We start from the raw sequence: 23,057 nt of genomic DNA, 5'->3' as shown, positions 1-23,057 counted from the left end.
ATTGACCACAGATCTTTATACTAAACAAATATGATTGTGATAAAAACGACGGCGTGCTTCAATCTCTAAACATATAATGCACAATAATGTTGTTGCTGATCTTTGTACACAACACTCATTGTAACATTAAAGTGTTTGTAGTCATGAACCATATATGCTCATTCAACAGATTTGAGTTTTGGATCTGATTGTAAAATGTCTTTGACATATTTCAGTTGAGGGTCATTTGGAATAACATGCCCACTCCTATATGCAAGCAAATTCACAGACCATTAGTACATATTGCATGGCCAGTTCTCAATAGACATATGTTTTTGAAGAATGAGATATATGTGCATGCAATGATATTTAATTATCCACTAAAAATATGATATTTTACATGGAAAGAACATATATATATATATATATATATATATATATATATATATATATATATCTTACACAATTATGTCCATAGATCCCAGTTCTCAATAAACAAACATCCTTGAAGAATTTTATATATATATATATATATATATATATATATATATATATATATATATATTCAGTGAAAAAACTTTGTTAAAGGGACGTTATGGTTAAGTTGCGCTACTAAAAACCTATGAAATTCAGTGAAAAAACTTTGTTAAAGGGACATTATGGTTCCAAGTAAAACCGAACTCATGCCGCCACCGTGCACTGCTAAGACTAACACCCAGGATATCAAAGATGACATCACAAATGTCATTGATGACATCACTGATGACATCACATGTCTGGCTCACTATTTTTTCTTTCTTTTGCTGACATATCTAGGCCACATGGTTTTCTTCAGTAACAGTCAGAAACTAAGAATTATATTTTATTTGTAGACGTATCCTTCTAGTAGGTTCTTACAGTAATTCCCTTAGAGTACAGTCACATCATATGAAACATATACATATGGGAAAACACAAGCTTGAAAGACCGCAATCCTTTTTGTGCATAAAGATAATCACTAGACTTATGAGCACTTTCTGTTAGTTCTGTTGTTATTTTTTATGGCTGTACTTTCCCTGTGGGTCCAATCACATCAAGTGCTAGATATACATAGGCTAAATAGCAGCTTTGAAACAGAGCAATCATTTATTTGCATGAAACTAATCAGTTAAGTTATGAGTTGTTTCTGCTACTACTTGTGCTTTTTTGCTAACTTCACTTTCCCTGTATATACCCATATTGGTATGTGTTCTTGTGTCTTTGTATTTTGTCTATAGTAATGCAATTATGTAATACATGGGTTTTATTAGCTACTTATTACATATTTCACAGTACACAAAAATCTATTAAGAAAACAATTATCATTTCATTATTCAACATATTAACATTACCAATATCATACCTTCATCTTGTACGCTGCACACAATGTTATGTTTCTGTATGAGTAGCTTAGTATACTAAATAGAACCCCATAATAGGATGCTATTTATATCAATGCATCGTTCAATGCACTTATTAGGGTATATTTCTTGCAATGATTCTTGACACTTTTTTCGCAACATAATAAGAATACCTTCTACACATATTTCATGAGAAGTACATACACATGTGATGTGATCATTGATGTCATCAATGACATTTGTGATGTCATCTTTGATGTCCTGGGTGTTAGTCTTAGCAGTGCACGGTGGCGGCGCGAGTTATGGTTGCTTAGCTTACCATAACTGCTGAATTTCAAGGGTTTTTCGGTTTTATTTGGAACCATAATGTCCCTTTAACAAAGTTTTTTCACAGAATTTCATAGGTTTTTAGTAGCACAACTTAACAATAATACTTTGCCTTTATATACATGTCATATGGAACTGACTAGATCTCTTCTTATGAACTTGATGTCCGCAAACTTATTTAATGTTCGCGGACATGTTCGGAGAACAGTACCACCACCTAGAAACTCTGGGGAGGTATGTGTACTAGTTATATCATAACATAGGAACATTTAACAAATTCACAAAGCAGCACACATACAAAGTATATGTAGTAATACTTACAAAATGTTACCCATATATGTAACACACTAACCATTCATGTAAATACAATATGTTTTAAAATGGAATATACCAAAAGAAGATAAAGTGGCTTCCACCATAATTACCTCACAGACGCTCCACAACCAACAGCAAGACCAGACGTATACACTACTGATTACATATCTCACCAGACATAGTAAGTGCACTTCTTTTTACTCATATATTTATAAACTTTCTATATTAGAAAAAAAAACATATTACTTCTTTGTTTTCTCACAGAAATGTGTAGTACTCTGGACTGGCTAGAGGACCATTTCCCACAAGACGAAATGTTAGAAGATAGTCCACCTAATGGTACACACTTTACTGTATAAACCAATTGATAAATATTATTTTGTATGCATTCAACATATACATTCTTTTTTTACAGACCCTACAAAAATTGCAACTTCCAAAGAAAAAGAAGTGGTGGATAACACTCTTGAACACATTACCCACAAAATGGACCAACTTATGGCAAATTTTATGGATTTAAAGAACTTTGTGGAAGATCACCTAAAACCACCAACAACATACCATTGTCCCACCTGTACTTGTCCCCCCTCACCATATCCCATTCATTTATCCCCAAACTCTCTCCATGGACCACAACGTTTTGATGAGATTTCCATCCCTTCTTCACCTGATCCCACTAATATTGAAAACCCTAATTCTCCTTTTTTTGTTTCCGTTTCTGCCCCACCTTCTCAGTCATAAATTGTTTATATATGTTAAATAAAGTTACTTTTTTATATTGTGTTGTAATTACTTTCAGTTCCTTGTAATAAAACCAATTTAGGTGTCCACGGACACCGGGGTTGTTCGGAAATGTTCGTAAAGAAACGAAAATGTAACTGTCCTGATGACACTACATCTGTCCGTAATGTTCTCATGCAAGTTCACAATGTTCTAAGAACACTCGTAGTGTCCTGAAATGTTCGTAAAGAAACAAAAATTAAAGTGTTCTAAAGAACACTATATCTGTCCGTAATGTTCGCTATCAACTTAAAACTGTCCTAAGAACACAATTGGTGTCCTGAAATGTTCGTAAATAAACAAAATGATGTGTCCTGAACAACAGTACAACTGTTCGTAGTGTTCGCTACCCAATTGAAAGTGTTCTAAGAACACAATTGGTGTCCTGAAATGTTCGTACATAAACTAAATTACACGTGTCCTCAAGCACACTATATCTGTCCTTACTGTTCGCTACCAAGTTTAAACTGTTCTAAGAACACACGCGGTGTCCTGAAATATTCGTTTCACGTGTGACGCACTTTTAATTACTTCAGAACCCGAACAGTGTCCGTGGGACATCAATGCGCATGCGCTAACCAATCTCCATGCACTTGGTGTCCTGCGGACAGGCGCTTCCTTCGCAGACTAGTTCGCAAACAGATCATATGACTGCGCCCACGCTCATCGTGTGTCCTGAAATGCGGACACTGTTTGTGTCCCCGAACAATTTAAAAGAACATTTTCAGTTAATCCATAATACTTTTCAATAAAATCTCACCATGCCACAAGTCCCACATAGCAATCTTGAGTTTCTATATACCTTTTGAAACTTTCCGATCCTTTTTTTGTGTTCGATCTGATCGCGCACAGTGCGCATGTCCGCGGACCGCGCACAAGCACCCCCATAAAAGACAACGCCCAAGAGCTTATTCCCATTGTGTTTCTGGCTATTCTTCAGAACACAGTGATTTTTGCTGCCACCTGCAGACTACACCATCATCGACATGGCATCCTTGGCTGCTGAACTGCCACTTGGTGCTGCACCTGCTTCAGCACCACCACCACCCCCTCCACCACCACCACCTCCCCAAGGGCCTGAAGAGGTGAACAGGACTGAGGATGTGGAGGAGGAAGAAGAGGATGATGAGAATGAGGTAGAGGAAATCCCTACTACCAACACTAGACGTGAGTCTTGGGTGTGGCGGTTATTTACCATTCATGGGAATGGTCCTAAGGCTTGTGCGAACCATGTTACCTGCAATGAGTGCAAAATGATACTTAGTCGCAGGAAGCACGGTAACTACAGCTTTGGGACCACTACTATGAAGCGACACCTGAGGTCATTTCACTCTGGGGCTATTCGCAGGGTTGTACCTTCCGAAGAACGTAGCAGGTTGATTTCCTCTACTTCATCCTCTGTTTCTGATCCTGTCACCACAAGGACCAACTCTGTGGGTCAGCGTCTTTCTCAACCTGCCTCACAGGCCATACAGAATGCTGATGACCCTTACCTTTCGAGGGTCACAGTTGTAGGTATGTACTGTGACACAATACTCTGCAGGGGGAGCGACTTCGGAGTGCTTTTGAGACTATCGTCTCAGAGCACTAGAAGACCTGCTCACTACCCAAATAAAACCCACTCTACATCTTCCTCTCTCAGCTCGCCCGTTCTTATCCCTGTGGTTGGTGTCCCCCCCTTTACCCTCCTTTACCCTCCTCTCCTAGTGTGTCGTGTCTGAAAAACCAAAAAAAATGCAAAATTACAAAAATCAAAGAAAAATAAAGCTCTTTTCAGAGCCGCCTTTCCCAGTTAAAAAATAGAAGTGAAAATAAATGAAGCAGGCTCTTTGTATTTTTTAGAAGTTCGCGGACAGTTCGTGAACATTAAAAAAATTGGGTTACTACTCCATCACAAACATTGTAATTTTCTCTGGAAAGAAGTGGTGGCTCTGAAAAGAGCCTTTGGGTGGTGTTTGTAAGTCAAAAATTGTAAATGCTTAACATCTACTTCAAAATCGTTGTTGTAATTCCAAAAAAGGTCGCAATGCATTTTGTACATTTCTCAGAAAAATCTGATTGCCAGCATAAGTAAGATGGACTCCATCTCTGCGAAAAATTATGTACTACAAAACATAATATTTTCATTGTGAAAAGAAGACATGCCAAAATCTCTTCGAAAGCCACAAACAGCCTTATTAACATTGCGCCTTGCTTTTTCCATTTGTGGACCAAATGAAAAAGAACAAAGCCACATTTGTCTCTGCGCAATCCGTGAAAATATCACTTGAGAATTAGGAAACATGTCCATAACCTTCCTCAGTCCTTCTTTCATAGCAAATTGCAAAAAAATTCCAGTCACATGCCCTAAACTGTTCCCTCCACAATGAATTACAATTATGTCTGGATGTTGCTCTGTCTCCAAAGTAGCACAGAGAGGTAGCAAGTCCAACCACTTCATTCCACGTACTCCATGCCAGTGTACTTCCACATGTGGGAATCCAAGATCTACAGCTACTCCAAAGCTTTCTGCATGCACCTTCAACCAATGTATCCACGAATCTCCTAAAATCCAAACAATCTGTTTTCTGAAACACACAGCCATAGCTATCTTTTGTTCTCTCAGCAAAAAGAGTATCTCAGAAAATCTCTCCTGGCACAACACACCCACCAAACTTTCCTGACCAATCCCTTTCAGTGCTTATTCTCATTTGCATGACTTCTGAACCCATAAATCCCCGGATGTAACTCCCGATGTCCGGGAACTACCGCCATGTCCGCGGACATATCGTAACATGAACAGCCCTTCTACCATTTCCACTACACTCTCTCTGCCATTCCCTCATTGGATGTACCTCGAAAATCACATGACCATGCACCAATCACATTCAAGACCTCTACATCTAACTGCATCATCATAGATCAGCACTGCAAATGTATTCTGAATCTCTCTGAGTACAAGTGTCATATCATTGGCAAGCAGCATCTACCACAAATACTGTGAAGTCTTCAAGATTTCTACTTGCAGCTCCATGCATATCCATATGCATGAACACAAATTTCAGGTATGCATATTTTCTGTATAGTAGATGACATAGCTCTCAACCATTTTTGTTTTACAGGCTGGTGAAATCAGCCGATTTTGTTTTTGGCGGGTGAGACGCCCATTGGAATGAATGGGCGTGCAGGAGGCTTGGCGGGTGAGTCTGCCCTTTACAAGGCGTGTGACACCCGCCAAAAGCTGTGAGTTGAGAGCTATGGATGAACACATTTTCAAACAGACTTTTACCTTGTAAAATCTGTAAAATGAATTTACTGTACTTTTTTCAATTTCCTAAAATCAACTATCACTTATACACCTTTATACCTTTTACTTTCTTTATACACACACACTCAAATCATGTTAAACTAACATTTTTTAAATGAAATATATAGACTACATATATTTAAACAAAATTGCATGCAAACACAATCTATGTTTAAACATTTATAAACATACTTATACAATTTCATATTTTTTGTTTTTATTTATTTATTTACTTAATTACTTTATATTAGACATGACATTGAGGCGCTATTATCTAGAACAGTTTACTTACAGAAATATTAGCATTCACTAATATATTATAAATTTCACAAGACATAGTAAAGATATTTTATTTTTGCTACAGTTAGTCATTCAATACAATTTGTTCATTAAGAACATATCACATGTGCTGAACTGATGCAATGTATCTTATGTAAATAAATTAGTTTAATGGTTTTACAGAAGGCACTGAGGATTTCAATTAAAAAAATCAATATCTAAATTAAAAACAGTGCTATATACAAACAAAGTTACTAATTTGAAGCTTTTACAGTTGCAGTGAAGACCAGTTTCCTGAAAAGAAGCAGCCGAATTCAAAGAAGAAAGAAAAACTAAGAAGTTACCTGTTAATTTAAAAAAAAAGTAAGTAAAATATCACCATAATATTTATATTATTAATCAAATATACTATAACATTAATACCAGCTATTTTGGTTTCTTAAAATAGAGATTTTGTACCATTTTGTCCAAAAATGTCCATGTCGTAAACAGCGATTTACAGCCCACAAATTTCTATTTTTGGACACACAAATTAGCCAACTGAACCACTACAATTTTCATATTATAGAACATACAACTGTTTTAATTGTTTACATTAGATTTACTATTTGTACTTTTCCACACCACTAGCTTACTTTTTTTTGTCATCTGAACCCCAGTTTAGTGACACATAAATTCAATAATACCTATCCCTACTAGTTTTAGTTCCCAATGCACAATCACACACCATTACATACATCTTTATCATCTTACTCAAACACTCATGCACACAGCACACATACATTCCAGAACACCCCAACCCATATCTTCTTTATTTTTTTCAACAGACCCTAAAGAATGCCTACCAAAAGACAACTCCGTAGAAAGCAACGCAAAATTAGAGCAAATGAAAATAAAGGAGTCCAACATAAGCATCCATCTCTAGCAGAATTTGTAAAAAAAGTTGAAACAAAACAGCTAATATAATTATTTAGTGAAACACAAGAAGTTTCAAGTACAACAACTTCGCTTCCTCTATCAAAATGTAAAACAAACCAAAAAATAATTAACAGAAAATCAGCTATCAGTACAGATAAAACTACTTCTTCAAATTTTAATATAGTGCAAAGTAAGCATACCAAGAAAAGTATTTTAGCCAAAATATACCGTCACAAAGTCCTTCAAAATCTTATAAAAACAGGAGAGAAATCAGGTTCAAAGCTTAAAACCTATCGTAGGAAATTAATCTTAGAAGCATTGATGGACAGTGCAATTCTTCTCAAAAGAAATGTATTTATTTTACTGTTAAACAAAATGAAACCACTAACAAAACTAATAACTAAATTACAAAAAAGACTTCTCAATAAGCGAAATGTCAACAGAAAGAACTTCTTAAGTATCTGCGGAGGTGAATGGAATCACACTACGAGCACAGAACCATATTTTAATGAAGAAGCGTACAAAAAAAGCAAACAAATACAATTGACAGAAATAGCAGTGGTCGAGGTTATGAAAAAGTAAATAATACCATAATGGAACAAGAAGTACTCCTTACAAAAATATGCCCTGAAAACCTAGAATTACCCCTCCATTCAACTGAATCAGAGCGTCTAGTGTACAAATGGCCATGCACGTCAATGTGTAACATTCCCAAGCAATGTTTCAAATCTTTACACCAATTCCTCAATAAATATGTAAAAAGCAAAGACAAAATCAAAATTAAATTACTGCAAAATATAGATACCTGTCCAGTGCGCAAGTACACAGGACTACAAGGATATTCATTGGTCTGCATTACAGGACCTACTTGTAAAACCACTTTCCATGATATCAAAAGGATATCAACACATCATTCTACTATAAGAAATCTAGTCTATAAACTGTACTATGCTAAAAGTCCTGATTTAGCACTAGCAAAGTTAAATAACATCCTTCTACATGGTACAGCAAAAGACCTACTTGAAGAAATTCACTACATCCAGAAAAAATATTTTGGAAGTGAAAGCCATTTACAGAATGAAATAGCTTTAAACCAATTAAGCAACAATTCTACACATGACAACCTTTTGCTAAACACATACAAAAAAGAAATACTAACATTTAAAAGTACCTCAGCTGAATTACCAAACCATGTATGTGTATGTTGCCGTAGAATTTTTTATAAAAGTAACACAAAAACTGTGGACCTATCATACAAAATAGAAGACAATGAAGATTCTAAATGGTTTGAATTAGCTCTCTACCTTCTAGCAGAAAACAAATATGAAATAACTGATCCCTTAATACTTTGTAGTTATTGCACTACAAAACTTGACAACAACCAAACTCCTTCACATTCGATCACAAATAATTTGGAATTATACCCAGTACCAAAACCTCTACAACAACTTAATTTATATGAGAGCATCATAATTCAAACAGTACACCCATTTCAAGCAATAATACACCTTCAACCAAAAACAGCAAAATTACCTCCCTCTGAATTGGTAAAAGGCATTCGTGGAAAAGTAGTTTATTTACCATTAAATCTAAAAGAAAATGTGCATACTCTAGGAGTGCAACGTCCAATGCAGCAATCTTTAATTATATTAGTAAATGGAGTACCTACAAAAGACAAAAAAATATGGCAACAGCTGGTAGATTTATATAAAGTTAGACAAGCCTTCCAATATCTTAAAGAGAATAATGAATATTACAAAGAAATTAATATTGAAGAAAACTTGAAAGATACAACTGAAATAATTCAAGACACACAAGAAGCTGGTCAATTTGAGCTACTAGATCCTGCAACAATATCAAATACTTTAGACCATTATACAATTCATCCTTTGCACTGTAATGACACCGTACAAGATGTACTAGAAAATTACCAAATGCGTCAAACAAAAGGATCGCCAATCAGTATATGGGAAAAAAGTATAGAAGCACATGCTTTTTCTCTACTCTTTCCTACTGGCAAAGGAGGAAGGTATGATGATAGACCTATTCAAATATCAGCTTCAGAATACCACTCATTACGGATGTATTCTGAAGATCCCAGATTTTGACAAAATGTGGAATACATATTCCACCTACTCTTTGAAAGTGAACTAGCAACTTTATTTTACGGAGTTGCACATAAATTAAAATCAGGATCACACTTTCAAAATATGACAGCTACACAATTATTAGAGAAAGTGCAACAAAAGGATGAGGTTTTATAATCAAATATTACTAATCTATTAGCAAATATGCGTGGTACTAAAGAGTACTGGTTTCAACGTCATGGAGATGTACGTTGTATGATCAGAAACCTTGGCCCACCCACTTGGTTTGTTACATTAAGTTGTGCAGAATATGCATGGGAAGATTTACATGATTTCCTATGCATATCAAATAAAAACAAAACAAACATAGATATTCTAACACCTGGAGAACTTTGTTCTTTGGATCCTGTTAATGTTTCAAGATATTTTCACCATCGCTTCATTGCTATGCTACATTTTATTTGTAATAAAACTGTTCCTCCCTTTGGAGAAGTGCAACACTTCTTTTGGAGAAAAGACTACCAAGCCAGAGGAGCACCACATATCCACATGCTGTTATGGATTAAAGATGCTCCTAAATTTGGTCAAGACAGTGATGCCACTGTTTTACAGTTTATTGAAAAATATGTCACTTGTGAAATTCCATCAGAAGCCACAAATAGTGATCTTCGTGCACAAATTTTACAATTTCAAAGACACAAATGTGGAAAATATTGTTGTCGCAAATACAAAAACAAAGGCAAATACTACACCAAATGCCGATTTGGTTTCCCTAGACCAGTTACAAATACAGGTCAAGTTAACAACCTCATGTCTTCAGTTAGACATACTGTTAAAGGAAAGTCACCTAAAAATACATATTACATACAAAGAAAAGAAGAAGAAAAATATATCAATGATTATAATGCAATCATTGCCCACTTATGGAATGCAAACATAGATGTGCAGTACATTGCAGACAATTCTACTGCAGTTGCACAATATGTCACAGCATACTTAACTAAAGAAGAAAAAACAGAGCTCCAAGACCTCTGGAATGACCTGTCATCAGATAAAACAGAAATTATACAGCTTGGGCATAAAAACGCTCACCCATAGAGAATGTGGATCTTATGAAGCAGCTGATTGTTTAACTGGTACTTCATTGTATGGTAAATCCGAAAATATAGTATGGCTAAGTCTTGGTCCAGCTAAATCTAGAAAAAGAGTTCTAAAATCATATGAAGATATAGAAACAATAGCCAAACATGATCCCAACGGCCAAGACATTTTAAAAAAGAATTTATTGGACACATACTACCCAAACAGAAGTAATACTTTGGAAAACATGTGTCTATACCAATTAGCCCAAAACTACACATACAAAAATAATATGAAACCCGATGAAAAAAAAAGGTAAATATAGAGTGACAGACTGTGAAGGCAGCTTAGTTAAACTCACTAAACCAAATTTAATTAATCATATCAAATTGTCATTGAAGACTCCTCAACATAAAGAAGTATATTAAATGCCCCAGCTACAACTCTTCAAACCATGGAGAAAAGAAGAACAATTACTAGATAACTATGACTCATATGAGGATGATTTCAAAGCAAATGAAAGCACTATAACTGATGTAAACTTTACACAGTACAAAACAATGTTGCACAATGAACAGCAACATGAAGAAGAACTCCAAGCCCAACTAGATAAGGATACTCCTGACAGTAGTCAACTTTCTGTAACAGGAAGCCAAGAACCACTGGGAGAACCACTAATAACAAATGAGGCAGAATTAGCTATGATAGAAGTAGAAAACACCATGTGTCAGTATGAAGATAAGGAAGACTTAACTATACTACAATCAAAACTAAACAATGAGCAAAGTAGCATTTTTCAAGAAGTAACAAAACAAATTGCACACGGTGTAAAACATGAAAATAAAGAATGTTCCTGCCATAATTATAAACCTATACTACTGTACGTCAGTGGTGAAGCTGGTTCTGGCAAAACATTCCTAATCAAAATCATTAGTAAGTTCCTTCAACAATTGACAAACAACAAACTGTCAGCTGTTGTCACTGCCCCCACAGGTTTAGCTGCCTACAACATAGGTGGTGTTACATTACACCAATTACTACTATTACCAGTAGAACACCAGAACAAATTAGACTATTACAAACTTTCTGCAGAAGCTGCAATGGAATTACGCAGAGTATTGAAACAAATGAAAATGCTACTAATAGATGAAGTGAGCATGGTCTCCAACCTGATGTTAGCTTTGATTCACCTCAGATTACAAGAAGTACTCAAAACAGACTATGAAGAGCTCTTTGCTGGAAAACACATTATTGTTTTTGGAGATCTGCTTCAATTAACACCAGTAAAAGGTGAACCTATTTTTAAAACATTAGGGCACAAACTCTGCCGTAAAACTGTTGGCAGCATTGGAAATGTCAACCTTTGGCAACATTTCCAATACAGAGAACTAACAGAAAACATGCGCCAATCTGCAGATCTAACTTATGCCAACATTTTAAAAAGTTTGAGAGTTGGTATACTTTCTAAAGAAGCAGAAGCAACATTGAAAACCCAACACATTAATGCACTTTATGGCGATAATGCATGTGCTACAGATGTTATGGAACAGTTAGCCCACAAAAATGTCAATTCTATGGCCTTAATGCCAACTCATGCAAGCTGTTTCAAATTCAATGAAATCATGCTAAGTAAAGAAATGCAACCAATAATGGAAATTAGCGCCACAGACAAACTAGATGTACATGGTATGACACTACCCATGTTTGACCAAGCCACAACAAGACTAAATAATTTAGAAAAATCAATCTCAAATACAGCAGGCTTAGAAAATATGTTAAAACTATCCTTAAATTGCAGAGTAATGTTTAAAAGTAACCTTGACGTGGACCAAGGACTAGGTAATGGAGCACTGGGTACAGTTGTTGGCTTTCAAACATACCCACGTGACAACAAAATTCAGTTTGTCAATATACTCTTTGACAAACTTTCAGAAGTAAAACGGATAGGACGCTCAACAGCTAGATTCCTTCTCTTCAAATATATGTATGTACGCAGAGAACAATTCATAAATCACAAGGTCTTACCCTAGACAAAGCAATGATAGATATTGGTAACACAGTCTTTAAAGAAGGCATGAGCTACGTAGCACTATCACGCTTACGTACACTTGACGGTCTATTTCTAATCAACTTTGATGCAAGTAAAGTAAACACTGATATTCCTTGCATTTTAGAATATAATAGACTTTGCTCACTATACACTTCCCATCTAAACACATATTCTGTTCCACAAAAACTAAAACGTTGTAAAAGAAAACTAAATCAAACAGAAATGCAACAGGACATCACTGCAAATCCTCCAAAGAGAGTAAAAGAAACTAATACTTCATCAAGTACCACAAACAAAAAAGAATCAATTAGAGAAAGTAAACCAGGTACTTCTTTAAAGAAGGAAGACAAACTCCAAAAAAAGCAGTTAGATACAGAACTACCTGGACCATTTAAATTCTCAAATATAGTTGGTGTAAGTTGCTATGCAAATGTAGCAATGAATATTCTATTTCAATTACCACCAATTGTTGACAACATTTACTCACACAGTACAGACCCATTGTGTTTGCAAATGTTAGTACTTCACAGAAATGCAGCAAACAATCCTGACAACACATATACAGGCCGATTCATGGAATAATTAGCCCGGCGAAGTGGCCAAAAACATGCGAATCGCAGTGGAATAGCGAAAATCGCAGTGCAAGTGCGAAAATCGCACGAAAAGCAGCGCACATCGATTCATGGAAGGCCGTGCGCGAGAAAACCATCGGATGTGCGATAAAAAAGTGCGCGGCGCACGTTGGCGCACAGGCCATCTAACTGCGTGCGCCATGTCACAGCGAAAATCGCACAGGCCACAGCGAAAATCGCACATAGCGCGGCGCACGCAACAAAAGTAGGCGGAACACGGGGCGTAACACTCGGAATGGGGAACAACTTGCCAAAATGTGGGCGTCACGGGGGAAGTACAGGGTACAAGTGCGCGGAACGCCCACACGCTCGCCTACAACACGTATTCATGTAATTGAATAGTGCAAAAAAGCGCACGCTCAAACCAGCGCACAGGCACAAACACGACCGCCACAAGAAAGCAGTCGGTAGCGTCTCTGCGCCTGTAAGAAATGTGCGCCAAAAGGTGCGCCAACAAATAGCACCTATATACAGCCATGATGAATGTCCTATACTGTGGCCCTCCAGGACAAATGACGTGCAAAGGGGTACCCACAAACACGGACACCCGCTGACAAAAAATACGTGTGCGTGTATACCGGGGTGCGCGGGAAGTCTCACACGCGATTTGTCCGGGTACGTGGATTTCAGGGGTGCGCGGGAAGTTCCACACGCGATTTGTCAGGGTACGTGGATTGCAGAGGTGCGCGGGAAGTTCCACACGCGATTTGGCCGTGTACGTGGATTTCAGGGGTGCGCGGGAAGTTCCACACGCGATTTGGCCGGGTACGTGGATTTCAGGGGTGCGTGGGAAGTTCCACACGTGATTTGTCAGGGTACGTGGATTTCAGGGGTGCGCGGGAAGTTCCACACGCGATTTGGCCGTGTACGTGTATTTCAGGGGTGCACGTGAAGTTCCACACGCGATTTGGCCGGGTACGTGTATTTCAGGGGTGCGCGGGAAGTTCCACACGCGATTTGTCAGGGTATGTGGATTTCAGGGGTGCGCGGGAAGTTCCACACGCGATTTGTCAGGGTACGTGGATTACAGGGGTGCGCGGGAAGATCCACACGCGATTTGGCCGGGTACGTGTATTTCAGGGGTGCGCGGGAAGTTCCACACGCGATTTGTCAGGGTACGTGTATTTCAGGGGTGCGCGGGAAGTTCCACACGCATTTTGTCAGGGTACGTGGATTTCAGGGGTGCACGGGAAGTTCCACACGCGATTTGTCAGGGTACGTGGATTGCAGGGGTGCGCGGGAAGTTCCACAAGCGATTTGGCCGTGTACGTGGATTTCAGGGGTGCGCGGGAAGTTCCACACGCGATTTGGCCGGGTACGTGGATTTCAGGGGTGCGCGGGAAGCTCCACACGCGATTTGGCTGGGCACGTGTATGACAGGGGTACGCGGGAAATTCTACACGCGATTTGGCTGTGTGCTCCCAGGTATTCCCTGTACACCCTCCACGGCCCCTGCAGGCAGCACATACCACAGGGGACTACCCTGCACACCTGCTCATGTCACCCAGCACCCCCACCCCCCAGCATCCAGGGGCACCCTCCACCAGGCCCCCACTCATGTCTTCCACCCCCCCCGACCCCCCAGCAGTGCAGGGGCAGCCTCCACCAGGCCTCCACCCATGTCCCCTATAACCCCCACCCCCCAGCCACCAGGGGCAGCCTCCACCAGGCTCCCACTCATGTCTCCCACCACCCCCACCACCCAGCAGTGCAGGGGCACCCTCCACCAGGCCCCCACCCATGTCCCCTATCACCCCCACCCCCCAGCATCCAGGGGCACCCTCCACCAGGCCCCCAACCATGTCTCCCACCACCCCCACCCCCCAGCCACCAGGTGCAGCCGCCACCAGGCCCCCACTCATGTCTCCCACCACCCCACCCCCCAGTAGTGCAGGGGCACCCTCCACCAGGCCCCCACCCATGTCCCCTATCACCCCCACCCCCCAGCAGTGCAGGGGCACCCCCCACCAGGCCCCCACTCATGTCTCCAACCACCCCCACCCCCCAGCCACCAGGGGCAGCCTCCACCAGGCCCGCACTCATGTCTCCCACCACCCCCACCCCCCAGCAGTGCAGGGGCAGCCTCCACCAGGCCCCCACCCATGTCTCCCACCACCCCCACCCCCCAGCATTCAGGGGCACCCTCCACCAGGCCCCCACCCATGTCTCCCACCACCCCCACCCCCCAGCCTCCAGGGGCAGCCTCTACCAGGCCCCCACTCATGTCTCCCACCACCCCCACCCCCCAGACACCAGGGGCACCCTCCACCAGGCCCCCACCCATGTCCCCTATCACCCCCACCCCCCAGCAGTGCAGGGGCACCCTCCACCAGGCCCCCACCCATGTATCCCACCACCCCCACCCCCCAGCATCCAGGGGCACCCTCCACCAGGCCCCCACTCATGTCTCCCACCACCCCCACCCCCCAGCCACCAGGGGCAGCCTCCAACAGGCCCCCATTGATGTCCCCTATCACCCCCACCCCCCAGCAGTGCAGGGGCACCCTCCACCAGGCCCCCACCCATGTCTCCTATCACCCCCACCCCCCAGCCGTGCAGGGGCACCCTCCACCAGGCCTCCACTCATGTCTCCCACCACCCCCACCCCCCAGCCACCAGGGGCAGCCTCCACCAGGCCCCCACTCATGTCTCCCACCACCCCCACCCCCAGCAGTGCAGGGGCAGCCTCCACCAGGCCCCTACCCATGTATCCCACCACCCCCACCCCCCAGCATCCAGGGGCACCCTCCACCAGGCCCCCACTCATGTCTCCCACCACCCCCACCCCCCAGCCACCAGGGGCAGCCTCCACCAGGCCCCCACTCATGTCCCCTATCACCCCCACCCCCCGGCAGTGCAGGGGCACCCTCCACCAGGCCCCCACCCATGTCCCCTATCACCCCCACCCCCCAGCCTCCAGGGGCAGCCTCCACCAGGCCCCCACTCATGTCTCCCACCACCCCCACCCCCCAGCCACCAGGGGCACCCCCCACCAGGCCCCCACCATGTCCCCTATCACCCCCACCCCCCAGCAGTGCAGGGGCACCCTCCACCAGGCCCCCACCCATGTATCCCACCACCCCCCAATATCCAGGGGCACCCTCCACCAGGCCCCCACTCATGTCTCCCATCACCCCACCCCCCAGCCACCAGGGGCAGCCTCCACCAGGCCCCCACTCATGTCCCCTATCACCCCCACCCCCCAGCAGTGCAGGGGAACCCTCCACCAGGCCCCCACCCATGTCCCCTATCACCCCCACCCCCCAGCAGTGCAGGGGCACCCTCCACCAGGCCCCCACTCATGTCTCCCACCACCCCTACCCCCCAGCCACCAGGGGCAGCCTCCACCAGGCCCCCACTCATGTCTCCCACCACCGCCACCCCCCAGCCACCAGGGGCAGCCTCCACCAGGCCCCCACTCATGTCTCCCACCACCCCCACCCCCCAGCAGTGCAGGGGCAGCCTCCACCAGGCCCCCACCCATGTCTCCCACCACCCCCACCCCTCAGCATCCAGGGGCACCCTCCACCAGGCCCCCACCCATGTCTCCCACCACCCCCACCCCCCAGCCTCCAGGGGCAGTCTCCACCAGGCCCCCACTCATGTCTCCCACCACCCCCACCCCCCAGCCACCAGGGGCACCCTCCACCAGGCCCCCACCCATGTCCCCTATCACCCCCACCCCCCAGCAGTGCAGGGGCACCCTCCAACAGGCCCCCACCCATGTATCCCACCACCCCCACCCCCCAGCATCCAGGGGCACCCTCCACCAGGCCCCCACTCATGTCTAACACCACCCCCACCCCCAGCCACCAGGGGCACCCTCCACCAGGCCCCCACTCATGTCCCCTATCACCCCCACCCCCCAGCAGTGCAGGGGCAGCCTCCACCAGGCCCCCACCCATGTCTCCCACCACTCCCACCCCCCAGCAATGCAGGGGCAGCCTCCACCAGGCCCCCACCCATGTCTCCCACCACCCCCACCCCCCTACACCAGGCCCCCACTCATGTCTCCCACCACCCCACCCCCCAGCAGTGCAGGGGCAGCCTCCACCAGGCCCCCACCCATGTCTCCCACCACCCCCACCCCCCAGCATCCAGGGGCACCCTCCACCAGGCCCCCACCAATGTCTCCCACCACCCCCACCCCCCAGCATCTAGGGGCACCCTCCACCAGGCCCCCACTCATGTCTCCCTGCACCCTGGTCCTCACAATCACCAACCATGTGCGTAATGGTCAGCCTCCACAGCCAAAAGGCCCTACCAAGTAACCCATTCACCCACATGGAAATGGAAATTACATGTTACACCCCCAACGTACATAAAGCAAATGAACCCATGTCTGTCACACACAATGGTTGCAAATGAATTGGAAAACACCCAACATTACATGCATGAAACCAATGAGATGATACCACACAGTGAAGTATGAAAACAAAATTGTATTTAAAAAATATGAATGCAAATGAAATGAAACAAACTACAATGCCAATGAAAAAAAGAAAAGGTGCATGTCGGTCCAAAAAAATTAAAAACACCAAATCCAAAAAAATTTACTTCAAAGTCACATTAAAAATGAAATCAATCCGACAGAAAAAAAATAAATCCAAACACCATTGCTCCATGGAGAAGAAATAAAAAATTAAAAAATAAAACAATCCAATGAAGAACTATGTACAAAATATCCAAGGGTCCATGAGCCCAACTGAACAAAGGAAACCTACAAAAAACACTAACAAAAATGCAACTATATACAAAAAGTGGAGCTATGTCCGTCGACTCCAAATCATAAGAATAAACAAATGAAAACTAAAACTGAAGAACTATATACAAAGGCGGCGGGCAAGTCCAGCGGCTCTCTCCGTAGTGTACCGGGTCAGGGCATCATCAAACTCCTCGTCTATGTCCCGGAGGCGGTCCTGTTCCATGGCCCCGAGGGTCCGCAGGGACGACGCCATCTACTCCTCCAACCCCCTGCGGATTGCCTCGAGGCACTCGGCCCGCCTCAGGGCCCTCCGCATGGAGTTCTCCGCCCTGACCATCGTGAGCTGCTCCTCTTCCGCCCGCCGCCGCTCCGCACCTATCTGCTGGCCCAACCGCAGCTACACGGAAGACACTTCCTGTCCTGGGTCCTCCTGCCCTCCGGCCGATGCCTGCCCCTCCGATGTTGATGGCCCCGAGCCATGATGCCTCCCACGTTGACTCTGCTGCTGCCTCCGACGCAACTGCCTCTGCCAGCACGACGGCATCCAGGCTGATGGAATCCACCGACGCCGTCGTGCACGTGCCCTACCTGATGATGCCGGCACATCCTCCATCTGCTGGGGTACAGTTGCTGTGGTGTCCACCCCTGCTTGACCTCCGACTCCCGACTGTGGCAGGGATGGGATCCCCACCAAGCTGGCTGCATAGGTCAGGGCAGGTCCACAGGGGGCCCTGGTGGCATCTGGGCCGGAAGACGGCAAGGAGAACGACCGGCGTATAGCCTCCAGAGAGGAGGAGAGGGCCGCCAGATTGGCCAACACATGCAGGAAACCCCCAAACATGGAAGATCCCAATTGGGCCACGTCGGCACGGTGCTCTTCGTGATGATGTGCGTGCTCCTCCCGGGAAGCACGCACGTCATCACAAATTGCACCCTCGGGCATCACAACCCCAATCAGGACCTTCTCCATACGGACACGGGTCCCCTCGTCCACAGGTGGAGGGGAGTCAGGTGACATGGACATCCCCTCTACCTGGGGACGGGCCTGGGACGGGGCATCCCTGCTGGTGCATGGTGGTGCACTCACAGGGTCAGGGACAGCGACATGCACAGGCCCCTCCACGGTGACCTGTGCTGCCTCCTGCCCCTGGCCCTGGACTGCACCACTTGCACCAGCAGGGATGCCCCCACCAGGCCCCATGTGTGCCCCTGTGGCGGCCTCCTCCTCCTCTGTGGAAACCACCAACCTGGATGGCTCCTCACCGTCTTCCACCGTAGCAGGCCCCTGTGGGGGCTCACCCACCCCTTCCGCTGCAGCCGTGGGGGCATCCCCGCCACCTTGCTCCACAGCGCCGTGTCCGCCCTCTTCTTCACTAGCCGCTGCGTAGAGGGAGACAAAGAACACAAGCATCAGGGTACTGTACAATGGTCCCCTAGACAGGAAGCAATAGCAGATGAGTACCACTGTCAAAATACACTTCCATCATGTCCCTCCACAACACATGGGTCATTCCAGGCACAACACACACAGTAACAGGCATGGTGCATGCCATGGACATTTCCATACATGTCCAATGGACTCTTGAAACATACAATGATATGGAACTCACATGTATCATGGGTCATGCCTATCACATGCACACACTTCACCTCAGTCACATCCATCTGGCCCCATACACCCCAAACACAGCGGATACAAGGGTAACTAGGCTGCATCAGTGAATCTGTGCATTGTCACACACATGGTCATGCATCCATGGCATGCACAAGTCACAGACACGCAGGTCAGGCACACAGACATGGCTACCATATATGTACCTGGCATCAGCACCCATCCCTCACCCCCACCCATGTCCAGGAACAGAGACTGGCATGCTCTCATGTTTGAAATCTGCATAGGGCTCCCCATGTGGCATTTAAACACATGCAACAACCATGTGGTTCACACATCACTGGTCGCACATGCATTACCATGATGTCCCTGCACACATACATGCATACATGGCATATGTCACACATACAGGCAAGTATCAGAGAACCAGCACACCACAACATGCCCTGTCTCACACAGCTATGTTTGGACACTTACCGCTCAACTCCAGATGGGTCTCCCTCTCAAGGCTCTGGGCGTGGAGCGCTGGGCGTACGCGTTCCAGGACCCTCATCTGGATGGAACTCATGCGGCCCTGGCCCCCCTCCACGAGACGCCGGGCCTTCACGAGGGTCCTGGACCTCAAGTCCTCCCTGTGCTTCTTGATCTTCTGGACGTCGCGGGTTGCCACCCCCTCCGCGTTGATGGCAACCACACAGTCGGCCCAGATCCTCTCCCGTCCTTCCTTGCTGGCACGGGACGATCCAAAGAGGGCATCATACTGCCCCAGGACATACTCCACGGGACACCAGCTTCGGTGGCAGTGAAGCTGGTGCCCCTCTGCCCCTCTGGCCTGGGGTTGCCACTGGTGCCAGATGTGGAAGTGCCCGACATGGCAAGCCCAGAGGCAGGTGTGGGTGGGCAACTGGGTCCTGGGGCTGGGCTGTGGAGCAATGTAATCCCAGTCGGGAGTCTTCAGTTCCAGCAGGGGTGGACACAGCAACTGGACCCCTGCAGATGGCTGATGTGCAGGCACCAAATGGCAGGGCACGGTGGCAGCAGGCAGGCAGGCAGGCAGCAGCAGATGGCACATGGGAGGCTGCTCGGGGCACTGGGGGGCAGTAATTCGGCCTTCTGGGCAGGAGCGTGGTCTTCCGTGTGTTTTCACGTGGCCAGCTTGATACGGAGTGATTTGGCACGTGAAAATCCTGCAGGTCAGCGTGAAATTCGAGGAAAGGCCCTTAGCGTGTAAGCGCGTCAGCCCGCATACGCGATTCTATTGGACCAAAGGCCCTCAGCGCGTAAGCGCGTCTGTGACGTGACCGCACGGGTGTTTCCCACACAGCACGTGATGACGGAGCACACGTGGAAAGACTGCATGTCAGAGTGTCATCGCGTATAATTGGACAGCACGTCAGAGTGTCATCGCGTGTAATTGGACAAAAGTGCGCGTACACGCGATTGGCCTATGTACGTGTATTTCAGGGGTGCGCGGGCACTTACACACGCAAGTACGTCAGCGCACCTGTATCCCGGGGTGCGCGGGAATTTCCACACGCTATTGGACTGGGTACTGGATTTCAGGGGTGCGCGGGTCACTCGCTCGCCTACAACACGCACAACGCATACATTTGCGCGCTAAGAAAATAGCTCAGACCCAGGATGAACATACCGTTCCTAGCAGCAGTGGCCGTGGGCTACCAAAGGAGGAGGAGGAGGATAGTCAGGGCCAGAATATTCACACCCAGAACCAGCCTTTTCGGGATGCCTGATGACCAGGTGTATGGGAGGTAAAGGTTTCCACCACACATAATACTGGACCTGGTGAGTGAGTGGGAGGATGACCTCACATCACCCAACCTGTGCTCCGAAGCACTCAGCCCCCTGGAGAAGGTCCTCAATGTACTGCACTTCTTAGCCACTGGATCATTTCAGCGGACAAGTGCCATAGTGGGTGGGGTATCACAGGCCACCCAGTCACGCTGCCTACACCAGGTCTTGAACATCATCACTGCACGCCCAGGGGCGTGGCCTGGAGTCGATGGCGAGCAGAGGCTGATTCGCCGAGCTCCGGCCGAGACGCCGTTTCCGAATCATTTATCTCCGGCTTCAGCGGGTTAGCAGCCCCCTGAATAGAACGCAGCGGTGTGTGAGGCGATCCCACATAAATCCTCCTCGAGGGGTCGGACTTTCCGGCCCCCCAGACGCCGGCGCTGATCACCGAACGCACTCCCTCCCCCCGCCGCGCCTGGATCCAAGATGGCGGCTCACGGAGTCTAGCGAAGCCTCCGCATAGCACCCCCGCCAGCACATCCAGGCGGGGAACACCGCGGAGGAGCATCACAGCGGAGCGGCCCCCATCCCAACACCTGACCGCGGCTGGCACCCGATCCTCGCCCTACTCCCCTACCACCACTTCGGAAGGCCCCGGTCGACACTACGTGCCGGAGTTGCCCTATTTCCGGAGCTCCACCGAGGCACAAACTGCATTTTGGAGACGGCGGTGGGGAGCTCACCTGCCTCCAACTTTCTCCCCTCTACCGGAGACCCAGCCGAAAACGAACACGCCGCGTGCTCCGGGGTCAGGAGCACGCGGCGACACCATCGGCCTCCCCCTACTGGGCCTACAATCTTCTGCAGGGAGGCCGCTGCCGGGTGGCCGGTCCGGAGGAGCTGCTGGGGCACTGGGCCGCTGTGGCCCGTTGCTTCGCCCGGTGTCCCGGAATCAGGAATGGCCCGGAGGGCCGCGACGAAGCGCCAACCCACGGAGCAATCGTGAGCACAGCCCCGGCTGCACTCCCCAACCACAGCCTGCATCGTCCATGCAGCCGGGCCGCCCAACTGGACTCCTCCACCAGGGGGGGACAACTCCGGCCTTCCCCCTCCTGAGCCTACATTCAACTGCAGGGAGGCCACCGCTCGGTGGCTGAGCCGGAGGAGCTGCTGGGGCGCTGGGCCACTGTGGCCCGTTACTTTGACCAGGCCTGGAAATCGGAAACGACCCGGAAAGCCGTGACGGTGCGCCGAGCCAAGGAGCAACTGTGAGTACGGCCCCAACTACCCTCCCCAACCACAGCCTGCATTGTCCCCGTGGTCGGGCGGCCCAGCAGGACTCCCTCACCAAGAGGGGACAACTTCTACCCTAAGCGCCCCAACACTATCACCCCTAAGCCCAGGGACAGCGACGCAGGTGCTAGGATAGCGGATAGAGCACCTGGAAGTACGGAGGAGCGCCCCACCTCATGCGCCCTGGACAGCCTCCAACTACTGAAACAACAACTTCCCAGGGCACAACCCACCCTAGAACACCGCTCCGGGCTACACAAGAGAGCGGCCCCGAACTTCACCCCTCCAGACTCAAGACTTCGGGGCAACCACTATTACGTCCCCAACATGGCCGCCAAAAATAAAACCAGGGCCGCCACCATGGACTCCTTTGTCTCAGCCAGGGCGAAGACTCCCACCCAAGCCAGGGCCAGCTCCACCGAAACCATTCGCTCACAAGAGACGGACCCCAAAGATAACCACTCCCAGATAATGGATGCTATTGCCTCATTAAAGACCCACATCGACTCCAAGATAGACGAGTTTAAAATAGACATACAACTCATTCGCCAAGATGCCCGCAACTTAACGGAAAGGGTGACGG

This window comes from Ambystoma mexicanum, chromosome 5q (genome assembly GCF_040938575.1).
Source record: "Ambystoma mexicanum isolate Mex_15411 chromosome 5q, UKY_AmexF1_1, whole genome shotgun sequence".
NCBI classification, from domain to species: Eukaryota; Metazoa; Chordata; class Amphibia; order Caudata; family Ambystomatidae; genus Ambystoma; species Ambystoma mexicanum.
Note: the sequence above shows the minus strand (reverse complement) of the source record.